The 25,772-nt window shown below is 30.3% G+C and overlaps 1 protein-coding gene across 3 annotated transcripts in view; it reads right to left on the reverse strand.

Annotated features, from left to right (window-relative positions):
* The window catches only part of LOC124426980 (serine-rich adhesin for platelets-like), a 163,368-nt gene that overhangs the window by 100,785 nt on the left and 36,811 nt on the right, over nt 1-25,772 (reverse strand). The window lies entirely within an intron of this gene.

Genomic DNA, 25,772 nt, shown 5'->3' on the forward strand with positions numbered 1-25,772 from the left:
AGTTTTTTTTTTTCTTCGGACGGAACTATTCCACTTATAATTAAGTAAAAATTATCATTTTCAAAGGGTCAAAGAAATAGTGGATGAACCGAGAATGTCGTTAGAACGTAGATCGGAGAGATACGCGCGGAAAATAGCAGGGCGTATGACGCCAAGTGCTTCGTAATAGACTTTCGGGAAATCGGTGCTTTTAGAATTTCAACGAGGGTGACTCACCCCTTGCTGCACGTGAGAATGCACAAGAGAAAGAGAAAGAAAGATGGAGAGATAGATACATAGAGACAGAGACAGAAAGAGAGAGAGAGAGAGAGAGAGAGAGAGAGAGAGAAGAGGGTCAGTGAGATCTCTCGACGATTCCGTATGGACGCAGCTGTCGTTCCGCGTGTGCGTTTACGCGTCTTCGGATCAAGAAGAAACATCGAAAACGGTGCAAGGTGTCTTTCAAATCTTTGTATGTATATATATATATATATATATATATATATATATATATATATATAACATGACACTTTTTATTAATTAACACTTTTATATATATTAGACACTTTTTATTAGATATATATATATATTAGAAATTAGATTTACGAGGAAACGAACATTATTATATAAATATATTATTAGACATTTCAAATGCGTTAGAAAATTTTTACGTAACATTTTATATGCCTTTAATTATAATATTTGTCTTCCATGATGGATAAATCGAATAAATTTATTGTTTCAATTTATTTATTTATATAACGTCGTAAGTATATAATATAATTAACGAGACTATACTAACGACTACAGGATTACGTTTATTTAACATAAATATATTTGCAGTGTCGCGTATGTTTTTAACGAAAAAAATGTTTTTCTTTTATTTATTTATTTATTTGTTTATTGTATTTTATTTATTTATTTATTTTTTTTTTTTTTGATCCGAAGTCTCATTTTTATTTTTTTACAATAGTTATGCGTTACTCATAGATAACATATCAATTCCAACGAAATTGAGAGAGAGAGAGAGAGAGAATGAGAGAATGAGAGAAATAGAGATTTGATTAATCAACGAACGAGAAGAAAAACAAACAAAAAGAAAAACAAAAGGAAAGAGAGGGAGAGAGAAAAAAGAAAAAAAAAATCAGAGATTCTTTTTTCAACACCCACGATGGGAACATGATGCGAATTGCTTCGAAAACTTCCTGCTTCTCGTGATCGTCTTAAAAGAGAAAGAGAGACAGCATCATGTGGCCACACCACACGTGCCTCCTTTTCTCCTTCTCTTTCTCCTTCTCCTCCTCTTACATCGAGACTGCAACCTCCGCGACGGAACGATCCTCCTCCGTCGGAAGATCAAAGTCACCACAGTGCTAGATATTTCATCGTGGACGTCTGAGCTGCTGCCAACGGTGCCAAATGCGTCCGCCCGAAAGGATTTGCGAGCGGAAGCGAGACAGAAAGAAACAGGGAGAGAGAGAGAGAGAGAGAAAGAGAGAGAGAGAGAGAGTGAGAGAGAAAGAGAGAGAAACAAACGATACATCGTCGTCACCTTGCGGAAATATGAACTTCTACTCGAATTTTTCGAATAAATTTGACGTACACATGTATGTACTTATCTAGCCGAAACAAATCTTGATTAAATAATTAATATTTTCCATTGAATTACTTTAATTAATTATTAACATCGAACAACATACTGTATTAATTCGAAGCACAATATAAATATGTATTTATTTATAAGATTTATATATGTATATATATAAAAGAAAAAGAAAATTAGCAATATCAAAGTGATTTGATTTTTAAAAGAATCAAGTGTTCACAAGGGAAGAAATTAATTTAATTTTCTTCCATTATTATTAGATTTACAAAGAGAAGAAAAATTATAAAACGTTAAATTGTTTTTCTTTCGTTATGAAAGTTCTCTCTCTCTCTCTCTTTTTTTTTTTTATTTCATACCCACTTTTTTCTTTTTTTTTCTCTCTTTTTCTTTCTTACGAATTATTAATTGCTCCTTATTATAATTTGTTGTTGTTGTTGTTTTCTTTATTTTTTTTTTTTTTTTAATTTATTTAAATTATTCATCGATCGTCACATAAGCGTAATATTAGAATGCAAAGGGTGGAAAAGGTTAACGGGACGCATTCGTATTAAAATATTTCTACTATTTTTGCTCGTGATACCAATCTGAGCGTCGCAGAAACAGCGTTATATTTACCGCTTCTTCCTCGTGCTCGAGACGTTTCTCGATTTCGCCTCATTCTAGGTCAAAAGTCTGCGCGTATTCTGAGAGCGTTGAGAGAGATGTTTTCCTAACGAGACTCTCTCTCTCTCTCTCTTTCTCTCTCTCTCTCTCTCTTTCTCTCTCTCTCTCTCTCTCTCTTTCTCTCTCTTTTTTTTTCTTAATTTTTCATTCTTTTTTTCGATCGATCTACGAATATGAATATGACGAAGGTTATTCGCGATTGTTCACAATACGTATGTATATATATTATGTTAATAAAAAAGAAAATTTAAACGTCGAGTTCAAAAGACATAATTCTATAGTTCATCCGCTTTATATCTTATTTATTTATTTCATGATAAACGATTTTAATATTTCTCTTTTAATTTATTTATATCGATTATTTATCACGTAAAGAGGAAAAAAAAACAAATTTTTTACCCTTTTACTTCTTATAGACACTTCGTATTTTATTCGAAATAGATCGATTATATATTTTTTACATGATAGGGGAGGGTTTCTTTTTTTTTTTTCTTTCGAATAAGCATCTACGATTCATTTGCCGGAGACAAGACTTTTTCTTATTTTTTTTTTTTTTTTTTTTTTTTGTCAAAAAATTTCGTAACGTGTAATAGATTTTGAAAAAGTAAAAAGCTCACTTAAGTTCGGATCAATCGAAAGTTCGATCGGCTGATTTAATTGATCTCCTTTATGGTGGATCTAGAGGTGGATCGTTCTTAACGAGTTTCCGAAGAGGGAAGAAAATAAAAAAGACGAAAAGAAAGAGAAAAAAGAAAAGAATAGAAGGAGGAACGAGACGGTTGGAAAAACATTTGCCGATTCGAACGATAACTACTTCCGGCGGATATGCCAGTCAAGGATGGTCCTTCTCTTTCATCCTACTCAACCTCTTCTCTTCTCTTTATGTCTCACTATATCACGATTCATCTGGATTACTACTTACTTTACTTTACTTTACTTACTTATTTACTTATTTATTTACGATAATTTTTTCTTTTCTTCTACTCAGATCACATTCCAATATATTATGTATCTCGAATGATACTCGAAATATCTCTTAACTTTTTCAAAATCTTTCTGGAAAATCTATTTCCAATGCGTCCCTCTAACGAAACGTAATTACCATCTGAATCATACCTATAGCGTTATAATTCGAGGGGAGCTAGGACTCGACCGAGTGGGTGAGTCATTGCATCGTTGACAGAGTTCTCGCTCCCGTTCCATACCTCAGAATATAAATTAGCCTTCTTTAAAGAGATTTCTAAGACTAAATCGAAACTAACCGGAGAGAAAATGCGAAGAGAAAAAACGAATTCCACATAAACGTGTTTCGCCCCTTCCACTTTTTTCTCTCTTTTATTTTTTTTCTTCTTTTTTTTTTTTTTTTTTTTTTTTTTTTAATATCCTATTACACCAATTAGATATTCCTTTTCTAAAATACTTCTCATTCCTTCGATGAGTATTTTTACTAATTGATGGTAATCATTTTGTAAGATAAATGATCGTCATAAATAATTATACGTTAGGATTAACATCGCTTCTATCGCGTAGTGATATTTTATATGTAAGTACACTGGATTTATTTAAAATATCATTTAAAAATTTAAAAACAGCTGATCTGAAACATTTCGTTAAATTGGCTCTATTCAACTTTTTCTTTTTTTTAAATTTGGAACCTCGAATTATCTTGAAATTAATTATTCTCAAAGAAATTGTTTATTCGAAGAAGATAATAATAATAATAATAATAATAATAATAATAATAATAATACAATATATTTCAAATAATCATTTATCTTCATAAAAAATTTCCCAAACATATTTTACTTACGAAGAATAGATCAGATTGACCTTTGTACATTAATACATTTTTATCTACATTTAAAAATTATTTCTATATAAATGTTATTATTAAATATCTTTAAAACAATGTATACCGAGGTATCCATACAAATCTTAGAAAGAAATCATATATTTCGCCTGTGAACAGATAAATAGGTAAAAGGGGGTTTGCATTCATAAGATGATCAGGGTTTCTGTTCGCCCTTCGTGCAATCCTCTTCTCTCTCTCTCTCTCTCTCTCTCTCTCTCTCTCTTTCTCTCTTTCTCCAGCGGGATCATTACACGTCATTATAGAGTTACACGCTCGAGTGGTCGAACGTTACAAATTACAGAGAACCAAGAGCAACCTGTTCTCTCTCTCTCTCTGTCTTTCTCTCTCTTTCTCTCTCTCTCTCTATTTCTCTCTCTATCTCTCTATCTCTTTCTTTCTCTTTCTACTTTCCTGTTAACCGCACCCTTACGTCCGATACGCATATACATATTTCTTCCACTATCCAGCACATTGTTATCGATATTACCCGCATTTGCTCGGTAAGAACGGTTGTACCCTTCTATTACAGGGCACTTTGCTATCTCCTCGAGGACGAGAGAGAACGAGATGGAATTTCCACGAGACGCGTTTGAATTACTTTGTACCACGAAAAGCCCCAACGGACTTAACTGCCACCAGTCTAATGAGTAATTACAATTCATGAGGAGGCCTCGAGCTCTGTTAATCCCATTCCTCTTATAGGTACTCCCTTCTTCATCCCACAAGGAACAACTATATATGTCTCTCTCTTTCTCTCTGTCTCTCTCTCTCTCTCTCTCTCTCTCTCTCTCTCTCTCTCTCTTGCGTGCCAAAATCATAAAGGCAATCTTCTCGAGACTATTATGCGTATATCTTCTCTTGCACGCGAGCACGATTTTGTGAATTAATACGACAATGTTAAATTCGCAGTTTCATTCGTGGGAATAGAAGACGTGTGACAGGATATACTAGATTCCAGTTGTTTTAATCTATAAATACTTTAAAAATATGCGATATCGTTGGAAGCAATAAGTATAAAATATCAAGGTAATGGCTCTTAGAAATATATCTATTTTTCTTATATAATTTGTTACGGATAATGTATTTCGCAAAAGGATGGAAATTATTATAAATCATTCTCAAGGATCTCACTTGTATATCTTGATATAAAATTAAAAGCGATAAAATTTTTCAAAGGTTATTCATTTAATTGAGAACACCGTTGATTATCAGATATATCATTTGTAATTTGTCATCGTTAAATTCTTTGACGTAAAAGAATGATTATAATCCTCATTACGAAAGAACGTTAACACGCGTGCAAGGTAAAATACGATAGAAATTTAGCGACGATCCAATTATTAAATAAATTCATTTGTCAATTTAAAGATACATAATTTTTCTTTTTTTTTTTTCTTTCGTGAAAATAAATAATCTATCAATACAATCTAATAAATCATTATTAAGTAATATATAAATCGAAAATAAAAAAAAAAATTATAAAACAAAAATAAAAATCAATTCTTTTCTTCTTTTTTTCTTTTTTTTTTCTTTTCTTTCGATTTAACATATTTTTTTTTTTCCTAATTAGATATACATTCACAGTCAATGTGTATGAATCATTTATATCGTCGTTTCGAATTTTTACGATACCTATCGATAAAATTTGTCTCGCAATTTTCCGCGCAAAATACAAAAGATAGAAAAGACCGAGAGAAAAAGAGAAAGAAAAAGAGAAAGAGAGAGAGAGAGAGAGAGACAGAGAGAGAGAGAAAGAGAGAGAGAGAGAAAGAGAAAGAGAGAGAGAGAGAGAGAGAGAGAGAGAGATTTCTATAGTAATAGGCTCGCGTATCAAGGAAGAACGTTTCCCTCTAAGAGAACGTACAGGGTACTTTGAAGCTCGAACGATTTCCTCCTTCGTTCCGATCAAAGACCTTTTTCTCTCTGCCTCGGCGTCCTCGACTCTATCGAGCGTTAAATCGAAGCCGTACGATGCGACGACGCCCGCGTATGCATCGCAGACTCGCGGGACTCTTTTCTAACGCGATTAACACCATCTAACTTTACTGTACGTGTTAATCTTCTTTCATTTTTATGTCCTTCATGTATAAACGAATGTGTTTCTAAAAAGAAATAAACGAAGAGTGAGTAAAAACGAAGAGAATATTATAAATAAAAGTAAAAATTTTTTCTAACGGACTATATTTAATTCTTGTTTTGTTTCGTATTTTTTTTTCTCTTTTTCTTTTTCTTTTTTCTCTCTTTTTTTTTTTTTTCTTTAATGATAAAATCAATAAAAGAAAATAAATTTACGGAATAAAGGAATGAATTATTGAATAAGGATATAATCGATATAATTTCGTACATTAAAAAAAAAAAAGAAAAAAGAAAAAGAAAAAAAAAAGAAAAAAGAAAAATTCAAACGAAATAATTCCATTTATATTCGTCCAATTTGCGAATTTTCCGTACTTTTTCCTTTTTTTTAGATCGACGTATTATACAAATCCTTTGTTAGATTTAATTTTTCGAATTTGAATACGTCTTTTGTTCTTAACAAATATTCTTTTTCTTTTTTCTCGAACCATTATACTTCGGGCAATTTCGTCAAAAGGTAAACAAATTTCGGCAAAATGTAAACATACGTTTACGCAGAGGATTAAAAATTGATTATACGGAACAACGAGCGATCATCATTGAAACATAATACGAAGTTAGCTACGGCTATTAATTCGATATATATATATATATATATATATATATATATATATATATATATATATATATATATATATAATGTGTGTGTGTATCACGGATATTAGGTAATGAAAAAAAAACTACAAAGAGAGAGAGAAAGAGAGAGAAAGAGAGAGAGAGAGAGAGAGAGAGAGAGAGAGAATGGAAAGGAAGGTAAAGGAGATACATACGTGAAAGAAGGCGAGGAACAGAATGGAAAACTGGTGCGTGGGCCATGTAGGACATTTCTGGTTTATCGTCCTGCTATTCTACTCGAGATCATGATCGTCGTACTTATTTTATTACAATGTATCTCGCTTGTAAATATCTCGCTTTCAAATATGGACTAGGGAGGTGTCATCGTAAAAAATAAAAATAAAAAAAAAGTAAATAAATAATAATAATAATAATAATAATAATAATAATAATAATAAATGTTTCAATTTATTTTTTATTATCCTTACGAGATAAAGCGAATTTTTAGGATGATTTATCACGAAAAAAAAATGAAAATTTCGTCGAATTCTATCGAACTCAATTTATTTGAGATATACTCAAAGATATACATAAATATGAAGTTGATAAACGTCGTCATTGTTTTATTATTCGAACGAGATAACGCAAATCTAAATATTAATTTGTATATTAGGGAGATCTCGAGATCGTACTTGTCGTATAATGAACGAAATTGACGTAATTAGTGTAATTACATGAAAAATTAATAAATGTAATTAGTGTAATTACATGAAAAATTAAGTAATGTGAGAAATTAATAAACGTAGAAAATAAATGTGAAAATAAATGTGAAAAATTAATAAACGTAGAGAAGGGAAGAAAAAAAAAGGAAGAAAGAAAACAGCAATCTTAAATATTTTTTTTGTGTAATAAAAAAAAAATAAATAAATAAATAAATAAATAAAAATAAAATAAAAGTATCCAAATAATCACTGAACAAAAAATCGTTGTTTTGAATCGGATCATATATATATTTTAAATTATAATATAATAATAGTATTCGAGAGGTGTAGAAAGATCATAGAACGGGAAAGCGGAGGCAGCCGTACGACGGATGGAGGCCAGTGAACGAGAATAGCCTATCGTTGCATTGCATTTATATTGCATTTGCATTGCACATATGTATATCCGTCCTCCGATAATTCATATGTAAGTATAATAGTCACCGATTGTATCCTTAATAGTTTCGTTATCAAATCAATATCAAAATTAGTTGAAGAAGAAAAAAAACATTTTTTTTTCTTTATTTTTCAACACCAATTTCTTTTCCTAAATCAGACGAAGAAGGTTTCTTATCTCACGGAGATTACGTACTCGGAAATACGTAAGTTAATTGTAATTACGTAAATCTTGCTCTTTACGTAATAGACCGACTAAACGAGTTGAATTTTTACGAATGTACGAGACGCAATGGCCGGCACATGAGCGTTCATTAAGCGCTCGAATCCGTTCTCGAGGACGCTCGTTTGGAATAATAAGTACTAATTTGTAATGATAATAGAAAAATGTAAATTGATTAGATCTATTTATTTTCATGAAAATTATATAAAAATTTCAAATGTTTCTACGTTTTAAAAATAACTTCCAAAAAATAATTTTGCTTTTTTTTTTTTTTTTTTTGTTAAATTTCGAATGAGAAAGGTATTAAAAATTTTTCATTAAAAAATATCATCTTAGAGAAATTCTTAATCTAAAACAATTCTTAATAAAAACAATATATTACAAGAAGCAATAAAAAAAATTTTTAGAGTGATCAATATTTAAAAATTTTTGTCAAATTGTATGGGATTTAAGTGTGTACACGTATAAGTATATACGTATATTATTTATGTGTATGCGTTATTAAATGATTCATTTCTTTTATTAAATATAAATTTATTAGAGTATGCCCGTAGAAAATGAGAAAGAAAAAGAGAGAGAGAGACAGAGAGAGAGAAAGAGTGAATGAAATAATACGAAAAAAGTATTTATATTAATAAACACAAATCTATAAGTGACATTTGTCCTAAAAAATAAATAAATAAGTAAATAAATAAATAAAATAAATAAAATAAATAAAAAATAAAACGAATCTCGATTATCGTTAAATATATAGCAATCTTAGAGATTTAACTTGTCTTCTGTATCGATTTTTTGTAAATCCTTAAATGCATTTAAATACATTTAAATGCACTTGATTAAGAAATCACAACAGATTAATTAGTCAACGATATAAATGACATGAAAATTTTTAAAATACCTCTACAAATCTACGTTGTATTTTGACTGAAACGTTATTTAGTCAATTTTTACTCCGTCCAAAGGTTAAAGGTCGATTCATTTAATTAAATCAGTCTTTGTAATTTACGGAACAATCGAAACATATACTGAACTGATACATATATACGTGTAAATCTATTTAAAAATTTCTATATCATTCCGAGTTGTCAATATTTTGATTAAAGAACAAAAAAAAGAGAAAGAAAGAAAGAAAAAGAAAAGAATATCGCTGAAATTCCCACAATGAAACGTATCGTTCATTTACAATAAGAAATTCTAAGGTGAGTTCGTACTCACGATCCGTCGAGAACGTAATTTCTCGACGCGATAGCGCTCGCGTCAAAGAGATGCACTTTACACGTTGCATCTCGAGCGAGGATCGTTAGCGTGGCTTACCAAAGCGCGTGTAGCCTCTTCGATGTAGAACGAATATCTCGTGAGTGAGAACGAAGTGGTAAAGAACATTATTATATATATATATGCGCGTGTGTGTGTGTATGTATGTACTTGGCTTCTCTCGTATTCGATTCGAGTTCGTCGAGTCCGGTTTGACACTGTTTCTCGTAGCTTCGAAAAGGTCACCGACGAATGCAAAGAAAAGGAGAGAGAAAGAGAGAGAGAGAGAGAGAGAGAGAGAGAGAGAGAGAGAAAGGGAGAACGCTTCGACTAAACAGATATAACAAGGAAGATAAGGGCGCGAATCACGAATGATTTATGCCGGTGTACCTGCAATGGTCGTTCTTCCTCGTTAGAACAAACACGTCACCATTCGACTTATCGTCCTCCCTTCCTTCTTACAAACAATTCCTTTTCTAACACTTATATACTCTTCGATCGGATTTTATCATTCATTTCTTCTTTTTCTTTTTTTTTTTTCTTGGTTTATAGGATTGACCTATTTCGAACGTACATATACATTATTTTTCATTCCTATGAATTTAATTGCAAAAATTTACAGACAGCGGACTAAATAAAAAAGAAAAAAAAATTGAAAAAGAAAGAAAATTGATCTTACAATTCATTCTATATTAGAATTATTTTATATTTTAATAATTTAACAGAAGTTAGAAGAAAAATAATTAATATGTATCGTTTAATCACTTTTCAAAGTTGACAGGTAAACACAATTCTGTTTTATAGTTCTTAGTCTACTCTCATAATTACTGGCATGTAATATACTATTATTTATGTATAGACGGAGTAGTTTTTTTTTTTCTTTTACAAAACTAATATCGCTTAGAAATTCATAACGTATGGTATTTTGTCATTATGTCTTTTATTATTTATGTATCAGTAAATAAGTTGAAAGAGAATTTTCTTTTTTTAAAAAAAAAAGAAGATTAATTTAACGAGAAATGTAATATTATTATATATAAGCTTTATATATATATATATATATATATAGTATACATTTTTTGAAACTCAAAGAGCTTGAGAACAATCTTTGTTCATTGTACATAATTCTACAATTAAATTCCAAGAAATTATGATAATTATTAAGCTTTACCCTATGTAAATATTCTATGTAAATCATAGAGAAAATTCTCATAACATGAACTTAAAGAGAAATTTAATATTATAAGGAAAATCTTTTCATACGCGTCTATCTTGTTTGTACATATAATATATAGCGGTAAATACATATTATATTACGACATTATTTAACGTATCCTTAAAAACGTTTAAAAGTTTATTGCGTAATAAAATAAATATTAAAAAAAAAAAAAGGAGAAGAAAAGAAAAACAAATTGTAAAATGATTATATTATTAGAAATTATTGAATTCTTTTTTTTCTTTTTCATTTCTTTTCTTTTTACAATCTATACAATGCAACTTATTAAACGATTTTTTTTGTAATCCCGTTAAAGAAATAAACAAATAAATATTATAAAACTCGATTTCTCGAGGAGAAATAAGAAAACGTTCGTCGATGACGAAACGAGACGATTCCTGATACTTGAAACGTAAATTCTCAATTGGACTTATATATCCAATGAGATAAGTCGAAGCGTGGTCGAATTTAAATCGATATCGTAACGCTCTCAAACATCATCGTGAAAAAAAGGAAAGAGAGATGAAATAAAAAAGAACAGAAAAAAAGGAAACGAGATAGAAAGGTTTCTTTACTTTAAATCGAAGGACGTCATCGTGTGAAAGCGATTTTCAAAAGGCAAAGCTGCTTCGTAAAGACACGAAAGCAGCTTAAAATATCGTTTGGATAAAATTTACGGAGGAGACACACGTGAGAGGATCTCCCGCGATCTGCTCGTAAACTATCTGTCGCCCTCTTTTCGATCGGTGTATCGGTAAAAAGAAATCATACGCAAAACTCATACGAAATTCGTAATATTGCTTTTTCTTTCATCGAATTTATTTATTTATTTATTTCAATGGTACTTTACCCGTGTTTATATAATGATTATATTATGTAATATATATGATACTTTACCCCGACGATCACCGTTATCCTATTTAGTCGTTAATCCTATTCGGTCGTCGTCATCGGCATCGATGATCCTATTCGGTTGTCGTCATCGTCGTCGTCGGTCCTTTACGGTCATCGTCGTCGGTCCTTTTCGGTGATCGTCATCGTCGTCATTGTCAATCCTATTCGGTTGTCGTCATCGTCGTCATTCTCGATCCTATTCGGTTGTCGTCATTATCGTCATCAGTCCTATTCGATCGTCGTCATCGTCGTCATCGTCGTCATCGGTTCCATTCGGTCGCCGATCCTATTCGGTCGTCGTCATCATCGTCAATCGTCGATTCTATTCGGTCGTCGTCATCCTATTTGGTCGTTGTTATCATCAGTCGTATTCGATCGTCACCATCGTCATTATCGTTACAATAAGTCAAAGAGACATTTAGGTAATCTTACTTAAAAAGATCACTCACAGTATATTAGATCACTATACATAGAATGATATTGTAGATGATCCTAATATTAAAATTTTCATTAATATCAGAAGCTTATGAAAAATAAAATATAAAATAATCCCATTGATTTTCGAATTTAACGAATGGTACGACACAACGGATCGAAATTTCTTCTTTTTCGTTCGAACGAAACGAAATAAAAAGTTGGAGTCCTCTCATAGGAATCGTATTTATGTATCTGTGTATCCATGTATCCGTGTATCCATGTATCCAGGGATCCTCCGAAGCGAAAGAAGGATAGTCTCGCTAATTGCATGCGTTCGTCGATGTTAGGATCAAGAGGGTTATTAAACACAGCCTGCCGAGTCTTGCTATACGTTTTATTCTAGCCGGATCGGGACGTTAATTAACGTCGGTTTTGTTAACGCGCGAATCGCATTGCGAGTGGATTCGCTAGAAGGAATGACGAAGACCGAGGACACCTTCCTCATCCGTTGCAGCAACGGGTGACGACGACGACGATGACGAAGACGACGACGACTACAACAACAACGATGACTACAACGACGATAGCAACGCCGCTTTGGTTTAGTGGCTCCTCCGTGCACGTCTCGTATTATTTATAGAACGTGCACGTCGAGCCATGAAGTCTGATAGGCAATCAAGGCAGGGCGCGTGTGCAGCATTCCTTGGCTGAGTCACCGCGAACCAGTCCTCCTTTCCCTCCTTTTACCCTTCTCCTCACCCCCTTCTCTTTTTTCTATTTCAACCCTCCCACACGGTATGATAGGTGTGAGAAACTCGATAAACTCGACGTTACGTTCCATTCCATCTCGTTTCTCCCCTCTCCTTCGCATACGCCTGTCATCGTCATTATTATCATCATAAAATTACATTATTATTTCATCGATTTTCTCTTATTTCCTCTTTACTTTACGGAGCGTAACAAGTAGATCTACATAAAGATCTTTTGATTCTTTTTAAATGGTTATTATGTTTATATTATACACATATGTACGTATATGTTAACTATTTACAAATTTAATATAATTCATCATGTAAATAAGGTTCGTTACGTTATTTATTTATAAAGGATACATCTATCGATCATCACATCCATCGAGAGATTCAATAAGTTAATAAAGCCGATCCTTTTTTTTTTTCTTTTAATTGAACAACGGATAAGTCAGTTTTTTTTTTTCTTCTTTTTTTAATTACTCAAGGTTGTTCATCTATTTAATTAATTTATAAGTAATCGAAGAAAAAATTTAATTGATTCTTTTCTTAATGAACAAAGAAAGGTGCAATTCTTACACGACATCCGGCAGATGAAGGAGGAAAAATTCGCTCGGAGGCAGACCTCTTCATATTCCGTCTCGTCCCATCCCTTGGTCCTCGGCCCCATTGTACGCATTGTTAGTCGCCTCGTAGAGGCATCGTAAAGCCTACAGTTCGCGCGAGTACCACCCATGCAAGCTTCGCGTTTTATTTCGGTAGACGCGTCTATAGGAACAGAACTCCAGGTTCACAATGCAACGACCGATCGAATTTTCTTTTGTAAAGAATATAACGTATACATATTACTTGAATAAAATTTTTATCAGGATAGATAATGAAAAAGTTACGTATAAAAAGTACATATTAATAACATAAGAAATGAGATGATCGACGAATGATTAATATACTCGAGCTATATCAAATAAAATAATATATGTAATATATTTAATATTATAAAATACAGTTCCCATGCAATATAAAAAATTCTACAGTATATGTATCACTATTATATATATATATACATATATATATATGACGGTATACAACGTGATAGAAAAAAACAAAAGAAAAAAAAAAAAGAAAGAACAGAAATCAGAAACATAAACACTGAAGAAAAAAATATCTTTAATAAAATATCATTTAGAATCGTATATGTTCGATGGAACACTATATTACTGCACGTATCTACTATACTGTGCGACTTTATACAACTTTACGATTCTATGTCGAGTTTTATAATTCAAAAAAGTCTCAAGTTAAAAAAATAAAAAGCAGAAAGAAAAATAAAAAAAGAAAAAAGTAATTGTTTACATGGACTTTATAACTGGCTCAAAAACATGAAAATTTATCATACTAAAGTTCTTTCTCAAAGTTTCTTGCTATTTTAATTTCGTATTCATGAGATATTTTTTGCACGAGCATTTATGTACGTGTATATATATACACACTTTTCTTTTTCTTTTTTTTTATTTATTGGTAATCATTGTTACATACATTTTTTTCCATCTAACAATAATAATATCTATGTATGGTTGAAGAATGAATTGATAAGACATAGTAATACACGAAGAGAATGAAGGAAAAAAAAGATTCGTTTTTACCACTCGATCATTATCCATCGATCTTGGATGATCTTATAGAGAGTATCGATCAAAAAGATCGATTTTCAATGATGATAAAAGTAATCTCGATTTGCTTTATACGCGTCTTCCTTTACGATTAGAATCAGAGTTCTGATTCGGATACCGAAAGGATCGGAAACATGACTCGTCCAATAGATCGATACAATTGATCGGAAGATCTTTTATCGATCGTGTATCTCGTATAAGATTTTCTTCTCATGATCCTTTATCGATTGTTCTCGATAGTACGTCTTAGATGGATTTCGCTTGATATTTCTTTCTTTCTTTCTTTCTTTCTTTCCTTTCTTTCTTTCCTTTCTTTCTTTCTTTCTTTCCTTTCTTTCTTTCCTTTCTTTCTTTTTTCTTTTCTGATAGTTCTATCTATGATTTAATTTGTTTATTAGTATACGATCGATGGATAAATAAATCCAAGGAGGGGGATAGGAAATGGGTCTTAAGGACCCCCTCCCCCATTCAATATAACAATTTCCTTAACTCGAGCAGATCATCTTGGATCTGATAAAATTACTATACAATATAACGTGAGTTTCTAATTAATTAGATTTTCCTAATAGTTTCAAAAGAATCCTCAGATTGTTAAATTATAAAATGTAAAAGAGTAATATCATTTAAATCTTATCGCGAAATATTTAAAGGTCATACGTAAAAGAAAAGCTAGGGTAGGGGGAGTCTTTCGTATCGGTTCGCGAAAAAAAAAGGAAAAAAAAAAGAATTAGAACAAAAAATAAAACACCCTTCGAAAGTATTTTCGGATAAAAGTTCGTATGAGGTATCATGGTGATTCAAAAAGGATTTCTTAGAAGTATTTTGAAGGAAAATTTCAAACGGGAAACGAAATAACGAAGGATAAATTTAATTGGCGCTAAGTGGGTTGAACGGTTCGGTCACGAGTCTTCCGCGAATTTTCGTTTCGATACCCGCGATCAACTGAGTACTATGTGTGTGTGTATGTGTCTGCGTATGTATGTGGTGGAATGGACCGGGATGCTGCTGCACCTGCCGTCTTTCTCTCTCTCTCTCTCTCTCTCTCTCTCTCTCTCTCTCTCTCTCTCTCTCTCTCTCTCTCTCTCTCTCTTGACTACTCGTTCCGCATAATACCACAGAGTTATTTTGGGATAATGCGGTAAGGCAAAAAGGGAGAAAGAGAGAGAGAGAAAGAGAGAAAGAGAGAGAGAGAGAGAGACGACGACAGGGAGCGTCACACTGTCTGTGAAGAGAACGCACGTGCCAAGCGCGCATCGCTAATGGCTCATTCAAGATAGGAATGGAAAAACTCTCGTCTAAATGTGTTGCCTCGCGATAACTTACGACTCGAAGTAACGAAAGCTTGGAAGATAAATCAAATTTATTATTTTTCGTCGTACAAATTCTTCCTATCTAATCAATTTTTGTTTTTTTTTTCTTTCGTTTTCTCGTTCTTTTCTTATATTTTTTTTATTTTTCTTTTTTCCCCCCCATTCTTCATGAAACAACATTGACGAAAACGATCGTTAATTATTTAACTTATCAATGTTCGAAGAATAATATAAAACTGATAGAAATGATAGAAAATATTAATGGGAAAAGAAAAACAAGAGTATAGTGCATAAAAAATATAGTAAATATATATACATATATATATATATTTTTTTTGCAACAAACGATTATAAATATAAATAGAAAAAAGAGAACGAACGAATATGAGTGCACTGTGATTGATCATTATAAAAATACGAAATATATGAAATATATATCGAAATAAATGAAATTAAAAAGCCAAACAATTATAATTGACGTGTCATTTTGTTATTTGTTTCGTCAGATATATATTATATTTATGAATATTAACGAAGTTAATTTTCTGTAAAAAAGTCTTCAATGTATAAAATACATCGTATAAAATATCTCCTGCTGATTATATAGAATGCATACTCTTTTAAGTTACACTCTACCATTAATCTTGATAATCCATACTCCGCTTATTCACACATTCCACCGATTAAACTATATAAGCAAAGTAGATATAAAGATGACGAGTAAAAAGCAATAACCTTCGTCATGCTACGATAAAGATAGATAGATAGATAGAGAGAGAGAGAGAGAGAGAGAGAGAGATAGGTCGAAGGACTCACCGTTTTCGTCCTTTTATCTCATGCGGACCGGACGGCCATGAGTGGAACCGCAAGAGGAACCCTACGTACGCATATTATTTCTACTGACGCGAGATGCGAACCCCAAATAAACTAAAACGATTCGTGAGACACGCGAGGACGCGAAGTAACATCGATTTGGTCGGTCATTGCTCGGGAGCAACAAACTTTAACAATTTTCATTAAAACGACGAACACGTATTATCAATTATATCAAATAAAATATTATATAAACGTTATTTCAATCAATTATTTACAAAATATTTTAACTAACAAAATCGTACTATCTTCTTTTGATCATGGTGGGAAAATATTTTCACGTGAAGAAAAACGAGAAAAACAAAAACAAAACAAAAAAAGAAAACCTGGAAAAAAGAAACAAAAAGAAAAAGATTCAATTTTCACGACAAAACGAAACGTTTAAAAAATCGTAAGATGATTTCGTCCTATCGAAGCGATTTTTTTACAACCACCCTTCTCCCAAGATAAATAAACACAAACATCAAAAAAAAAAAAAAAGGAAAAAAAAAGAAAAGATCGTTCGTTATGTAACTCGATATATATATACTCCAATTGCTTGAAAATTTTTCATTAGAAAGAAAAAAAAGGTTTCGTCAAAATTTTGTAATGCGGTCTATCGAGTTTTCAAGCCTGTCTACCAATACCATCAAACATTTCAGATTTGAGATCGGAGATCTTTTTTTTACGATCTTGTTACGTCCACGATTTTTAGATACGGGACGAGATAAACGAAGAAACCGAATTCGAATATTTCTTTTGGATTTCACTATATTCCTTGGATCATCGGTATGCATTCGAAAATTTTTTTTATTTACTAATCCATTGGCTATCGTGACGTTAATCCTTGACAAAAATCTCTTATGTTAACACGCGATCCCCTTTTTCTCTCACGCTATCGTTCAGGCCAATCGAGACGTTATAGATGCGTAAATAAGAAAGAGGCGTTCTTAACGATCCCCTATAGAATACATAATAACATGGAACACGAAAAGTAAGTGGAAATAAAAGGATTTAAACATTGGTAAAGATAATATCGATACGGTAAACGTTTATTGAACGAAGATAATCGTTCGTAAAAGATCGGGTTAATGTAAAATTAATTATAAATGAATTCGAAACCGCTCGTTAAGATACAAGGATTCAACGTATATTAAATTAATTATAATTTATCAAGATCTAATCTTATATTAAAAGTATATATGTACGAAGGAGTTGTTGAAATGATCGGACATCTTTTTTTGAAGGTTAAATATTTTTTTTTTTTTTTTTTTTTTATCGAGTTACGTTCATTTAAAGACTTTTAAAATTTTGTTGATATTATTGATGATATTTATTATGTAAGAAGAATATTTACAAGCTATTTATAGAGTATTAAAGAAACAAATTATTTTATTGTTTTTACGATAGATAGGACACTATATGCTGAGTACAAAAACACCCTATATAAACATAAGTCGAATAACACTGATTATAATATATCCTATCTACCACCATATTAATATGATAATATATAAATGATTTTCTTTTAACATACTTATATACAAGTTATATAGACAATTAAATCTACAAAATGAATGAGTAAAATATTTATATTCTTTCTTTTACATTAAAAAAAAAAAAAAAAAAAAAAAAAAAAAAAAAAAAGTTTTTCTATAAAAAAAAAGGTCATCTTACATTTATTATCTTAGCCCATTATTTTTTTTTTATTCTTTTCCATTTTAATATATTAATTTTTCGATATCTATTAAAAAGTTATAAACAACTCTTCGAATAATTTCATAAATCTCGCTGTACACAGGCACGTAACGTTAAGTTCTTTTAAAACAATAAATATCGTAGATCGTTTTACGGATTATCAAACGATTTAATTTTCTTTTTCTTCTTTTTTTTTTTCTTCTCATGAAATACGATCGATAATATTGTCAGAATATAGAAAAATGATCGGCCTTCATCGAACTGGTTTTAAACGCGTCACCCAATAAGTTGATCAATGTTAGACTTCCTTTTTCGGTTTAGGATCTTCTTATTTACTCGGTGAAAGACAACGTCTTCTATCGTAAAAGCGTGACCGTATCTTTTGAAGAGATTCTAAGAGAAAAAGAGATACCGACGACACCTGAAATCCGAGCGGCGAGTTGCTACGGCGTTATTAACGCGAGAGGAGAGGTATCCCTTTACAAAAAGGACGATGAAACCGGAGCTCAGAAATCATTTGAGATTTCATCTTGCGACGAGCATCGATCTCTCTATTCCATGGGATTTCGATCTCTCGTTTCTAATCTCCATACGCGACCAAGATCTCTCATTGATAGAGAGAACGATCCCTTTTCCTCCCTCCCTCCCTCCTTCTTTCTTTCTATCTCTCTTTCAAGCGCCCTTTTTTGATGCTTATCTCGCTTAAACTTCCAAGAATTTAATACTTCTTCTATTCTCCCTCTTCTTTTTTCCTATCTATCCTTTCTTCACCTTTTCCTTCCCCTTCTTTAACAGGTAGAGAACATATCTATTGTAATAAATATATTTAATATCATATATTTTATATTACGATATATGATACTTGTGTATTATATCTTATACGTTTATTTAATATCAATATTTAATGAATCGGAACGATCACAATTGAAAATGTTAGAATGTTGAAATATTTACAAAGTTGCATGAGTGTATTATACATATAATGTGTACAAATAAAGTTATTTGTATAAATACAATTTGATTTATTTCGTAAGTATTTTTATTAATTATTTACAATAATTAAATCATTAATGATAAGTATTTTGTAAGAAATACTTTTAATTAAGTTTAAATAATTAAAATAATTAATTAAATGTCAAAGTACTTATATTTTATTATAAATCTTGATCATTTATTTTAAATATTGAAGCAATAAATAACAATCATATAAATATCATAGAATAAATGAGTCGATTATCTATTAGCCAAGTTTTTCCTGTATCTCCTCTTTCTCTTATAACCATTTTCTTTTTTTTTTTTTGTAATCTCTGACAAGTTCATTTAAGTTGTTCAATTAACGAGATCCATTTAAACTAGAGATAAATCTATATTATATGTACATAAAAAATTAATTAAAAGATGTCAATCTTTTAAAGATATTAAATAGAGCATAGAGGATAAAAATAAATCAACAGTTTTATTTAAAACAATAGAATCAATTCATTCAACAGTTTTACAGAATATTATGATGATTATAACATTGAATAATATAATTCATTCGAGTAAAGGATGAGACCTATTTATGTTAGCTCGTTAATGATATGTCGAAACAAAAAAAAAAAAAAGAAAAAAAAAGAAGAAGAAGAGAAAGAATAAGAAACAGAAAAAAAATACGACGTTCCTATTATTATTATCTACTACATTCGAACGAACGAACAAAAAGTATTTCTCTTATTCGTCGTCGATCGTTCGATTCGAAAATGTTTGCTCGTTCGACCAAATACAAAACGCATTTTCGATAAAACATTTATACACACACACACACACACATATATATATATATATATATATATATATATATATATATATATATATATATATGCACAGTTATGTTTATAGTGATAAACTGTAGAGTATTGTGTAAGGATTGGATGAAAAGATGATTGCGCGGTGCATGAAAAGCACTTCTAACGAATGACAAACAAACTAATCGAGGGCTGGTTATCTTATCCGTATGGCGTGTTGCTTGAAGCGAGGTATACGGCTCTTTGGTAACAATAAATTCATTACGAAGTCTGACGGCACTCACACTCACATTCTCTCTCTCTCTCTCTCTTTATCTATTTATTCATCTATCTATCTATCTCTCTTTCTCTCTACAGACACTTTATGACGCTTATCTACATGAACGTGCTCGCAAAACGACTGTAACTCTCAGCTTCTGAAGCGTGCAACCGGATGCTCCATTCCAATGTCATTTACATCTCTCACCGAAAAAGAGAAGCCATGACTCTTTTTTTAGGTTTTTTTTTTGGTTTTCTTTATTTCCTTTTTTTCGAACAGGTACAATGAAAAGATAAAATTTGAAAAATAGAATGGCACATTGATAACGATGTTTATAAGAGGTTTGAGTCATTTAGACATTGTGGTCAATTTCGAAACTGTAAATTTTATAGGATATTTTTTATGGATTAAACGGATATTTTTGATGGAGAAATTTTGATTTCTCGCGAGAAAACTCGAAATTGAATCTAAAAAGGATACTTTATATTTTCATCATTTCGAAAATATCGTGGTAAACTTTATTTTTATTTATTTCTTTGTTTGTTTGTTTTCTTTTTTTTTCCCATAAAAACAAAAAATGTCTTGGCAATGTTTTAGACATCTTGCGTTACTTGCATGATTGAAATAAACTAAATGCATACTATAATACTATTACGAGAAAATATATTTTCATTAAAAAAAAAAATAAAAAAAATAAAAAAAATAAAATATTTCTTTTGCACACTTTGACGCATCTCTAAAATATTATAATGAATTTGAACATAAATAATTCTGATAATATAATAATTACGAACCATAAATAAAAAGTTCAAATACCCTTACTCGAGATATCATAATTACACTTTTATTTTAGTGTTGGACAACAAGCAATTATTCGAAATAAGTAAATAAATAAGTACGTGTGTTTCAAAGTAAAAATAATAAAAAATTTATTTATAAGATCGAATAATATTTATTTATATGATCGAATAAAATTGTTATTTTATAGATATTTTAGTAGATATTTAATACGACAAAAAAAGAAAAAAGAAACAAAAAAAAAAGAAATGATCAAAAAGAGGAATAAGGATACGTAGATACAAGAGGTCACAGATCGTGCTTGGCAATCGTTAACACAAGCGATACCAATCCTTATCTTTCTCTCCCCCTCTCTCTCTCTCTCTCTCTCTCTCTCTCTCATTTTTCATTGAAGGAATATGTTTTATCTTGAATCGTAACGGAACAAAATGAAGAACGAAAAGGATCCAGTAAAGGACCGAGTCAACAGAACCAAGTTGGAATCGTATGAACGGTAGAACAACAGGACGAAGCAGTCGTCGCGAACTGAACGATCTGATAATCTCGAATGATCATCTAGCGGTAGCCGGTCGAGCAAGAATCGATAGGAGAGAAGGACACCATACAAGAATATATCTATGTATGTATGTATTCATGTATCTATATATGTATGTAGCTATGTATATATGTATACATGTATGTATATATGTTGTATGTACTTCTCAAGCAAGCAAACGAGCTTGTGGATTCAGAACACCGATTCGATGGGCTCGTTTACACGAGCATAAAAGCGGACCTTCTCGTAATCCTTTCGCTTTAATCGTCGTGTTTTCGCGACGCTTAAACGCTACAATATTTCAAGATTTAGGAAGACAAGCTACTCTTTACAACATTCTTTTATTTGGTTTTTCTTTTTCTTTTTTTCTTTTTGTTTTTCATTTAAAGTTTAATTTACAATCCTAACCGCATTCGTAACAGAAAGGGATTACGCAAGATAACAATAACGAACGAAATAAAAATGAAACAATGAAAAAAGATTCAACGTTTTTTTTCTTTTTTTTTTTTTTTTTTTTTTTTTTTTTTTTTTTTTTTTTTTTTTTTTTTTTTTTTTTTTTTTTTAATTTCGCTCTAATAAGATTTATATCTAACGCAATAGACGTAATAAAAAGTTCCCGTATTGATAACGGATTTAGAAATGTACACAAGTCGTGTAATCTATATTTATTAAAATTAATTACTCGTCTACTGATAAATTAAAAAAAAAAAAAAAGAAAAAAAAAAGAATAATAATAAAAGAAAAAACAAAGAATTAAAAACATCTTTCTTAGTTGACTATAATTGAAATCGTAATTATTATATAAAAGCGCTAACTAAATCAAAGGCCGTTCTTTCATTCATTAAATCATTATTGACAAATTAAATGAATTTAAATATTAAATGAATTAAAATATTTGTTTCCATTCCTTTTCAAATTGATAGATTTAATTAAAAAACAAAAAAAAAGGAAAGAATCGAATAAAAGACAAAAGGATTGACCTTACCTTACTTCTCTTTTTTTTCTCTTTTCTCTACCATTTTATTTCTCTCTTTCTTATTCGAAGATTTAACTTATCGGTTTTTTCTTTTTTTTTTTTACGTAGGCCCAAATCTCGTCTATATTTACGTCCAACAGAGAAAAAGAATGGGGGGAGGGGAAAGATACGACGATGTCCGGCAAAGGGACGGGGAGAATTTATAAGAGATGCTCGTTTGATTTATGATCGTAGCACGAATCGTAAAATATAATTTATTCGTACGCTCTCTTCTTACGATCGTCGTAACATCCGGAGCCACGACAACGTTTTAAAGGGAGAAAAGGGACAGAGTAAGAGAGTCCCTCAAAATCGTGAACACAGGAATAACTCGTACGTAAGCGTATATCCACACTTTGTCCACGTTTAATGTCTTCCGTTAATTTACTACCGATTTCCTGCTATCTTGTATCTTCTTCTTCTGCTTCTGCTTCTTCTTCTTCTTCTTCTTTTCGAAGAAAATTTTTAAATGCGAACGTAGATACAAGATCGATAAATCGATCGTTAGAAATACGTTAATGATTCTCTCTACGAATTACGAAAGAAAATTTTTTACTCAATCTCAGGGACCTGGATGCATTTTTTTTTTTTTTTTTTTCTTTTTAAGGAGGGGAAAGTACAGAAATTCTAATATTTGTCACATATCTCTAAACATAATTTGTGTGTGTGTGTATTTTTTTTCTATATATTCAATGGATACCTTTCAAATTTGTTATATTTAATTTTTATCGATTGATTTAAGATTGATATTTCGTAATAAGATTAAAAAAGAGATAATAATTTTGTATTTTAATATCTTCATATATATATACAAAAAGAAAAGGATATCTACAAAAATAGGAGATATAAATTTTGCGAAGATATGAGTAGGGTTTACCAAATCTTTGACAATACCAAACGTAAAATGGGTCGCGAACAGCGGGATGCCATGAGACAGTATAGGGCACCATAGGGTGCCATGAGACTCCACTCGAAAGAACATGTACACCTCGATATCGTCATAACTATCGAAGTTCGTTTAGTCCGCGTGTAGAACACGATAGGTATCTTCGTACCATTGGATTCTTCCTAATCGCTAAATAGTATCAGTCAAACCTACATCACGATGAAAGAACTATGCGGATAATGATAGGCGTACCTTTTTAATATCGTAGATCGAACTACCGTTCCTATGAGATTATTCATAAAAACTCAGCGGGATGTTCTTACGTTTTCTTATCACCTTACTCGTGTCCTATATAACTTATCTATGCATGTTAATAGTTACTCTAGCCTTACTTTAGATCAATTAGATAACATGAAGAAACATAAATGCCTATCAATTTTCTTTTTTCCTTAAAATAGTAAATGATGTTTTTACTTATATATATATATATTATATTTTTATTTATATATTCATTTAGATACATAATTTTTATCAATTAAGTAGAAAGCAGTATTTATTAACTGGATAAGTAGATATATATATATATGTGTGTGTGTGTGTGTGTGTGTGTGTGTGTGTGTGTGTGTATAGATTAAGTAGATAAGTATTTTGTAGAAAAAAAATTTTTGAAGTTGGATAAATAATTTTACATGCTATACTTCAGTTTTACACTAAAATTTTAGATTGACCTAAATATTGAAAATTGTCATTAAGTTGTTCAATTTGTATTAATCATATTAAAAACTAATCTCTCTAAACAATATTTTCAGTGAGCAATTATTTCATATTGTTTTTTTTTCCTAATTTATTTGATACAATAATACATTCAAATAAACATTATTCTATTTTTCTAAGTAAATAAAAAATACTTACTAAATAAAAATACTATATATATATATATATATATATATATATATATATATATATATATATATATATATATATATATGTATACAAGTGTGTATGTGTGTATGTATGTATATGTCACAATTATAATATTATCACGTAAACAATTTAAATTGCGAACTATTGTACATTAGATTTAAAGTTAGTCGCAAGAACGAGAATTGTTTGAGATCGCTAATGACAAAACTACGGTTAATTAAAGAAACGTGCCTTCAAAATTATCCGTCTCCGTTAGGAAACGTTGTTAAATTCTTTTATCTCTTGGGAAAACAATTCTAAGAAAAAAAGTCTAGAAAAAGAGAAAGAAAATTCGTTTGCGGTTATTTGAATTAGCGAGCACCGATACTTGCCAAGTTGCAAGCTACCGATTTAATTTCAGTTAAAAGCGCTACGTCGACTGAAACGATTGCCAAATACTTTTAACATAGAATACACTTGATTTCCTAAAACGTATCTTCGAATCATAAAAGTACTTCGAACATTTCACGATATTAAATAAAATTAATTCTATATTCAATTTCAACCTACGTTTGAATAAATTATTATTTATTATATAATTATTTGTTTCGATTAAATAATAATTATTACAATTCATTATTATTATTATTAATAATAAATTATAATTATTATTATTTTAGTTTTCATAAAATGCAGGTTCTTTAAAATGCATCTGTAGGAATGAATCCAATACAAGAACTTGTTAATAAAATTGTAACAAACATAAAAAGCATTGTTATTATTATTATTATTATTATTATTATTATTATTATTATTATTGTTATTATTATTACCACTACTAATACTATTATTATTATTAATATTATTATCATCATCTATTAGGATCTCAACCCCTTTCTCCCAACGGATGTATCTTTATCGAGTGTAATATTATTTTTCTTTGATGAATGACCGGATTATATCGTATATTTTTAGAATGATTGATTTCTTAAAGTGTCTTTGTATTATTCCTGCTAAAACGAAAACGTTTGATATATTGTGAGTACGATTTAGATCTTATTATAGATTATTGAAATATAAAAAGAGATTATTACAATCCACCATTGTTATATGCGGATAATGATATTTATATTTCTTTCTATTTCTCTTATTAATGATTTGTATTGATATATATATATATATATTATTATTATTATTATCCAATTTCAAAAATTTCTTTAATACTTTATATTAATTTTGAATCTTTATAATATATATAAGTTTTTTTTTAAGTTTATTATAATAAATAAATAAAAAAATAAATGTTATGAATATGAAATAAATGTTTGAAATGATTTTCCTGAAGATCCTTGGCTAGGATGAAA

The sequence above is a fragment of the Vespa crabro genome, chromosome 9 (genome assembly GCF_910589235.1).
Source record: "Vespa crabro chromosome 9, iyVesCrab1.2, whole genome shotgun sequence".
Classification (NCBI taxonomy): domain Eukaryota; kingdom Metazoa; phylum Arthropoda; class Insecta; order Hymenoptera; family Vespidae; genus Vespa; species Vespa crabro.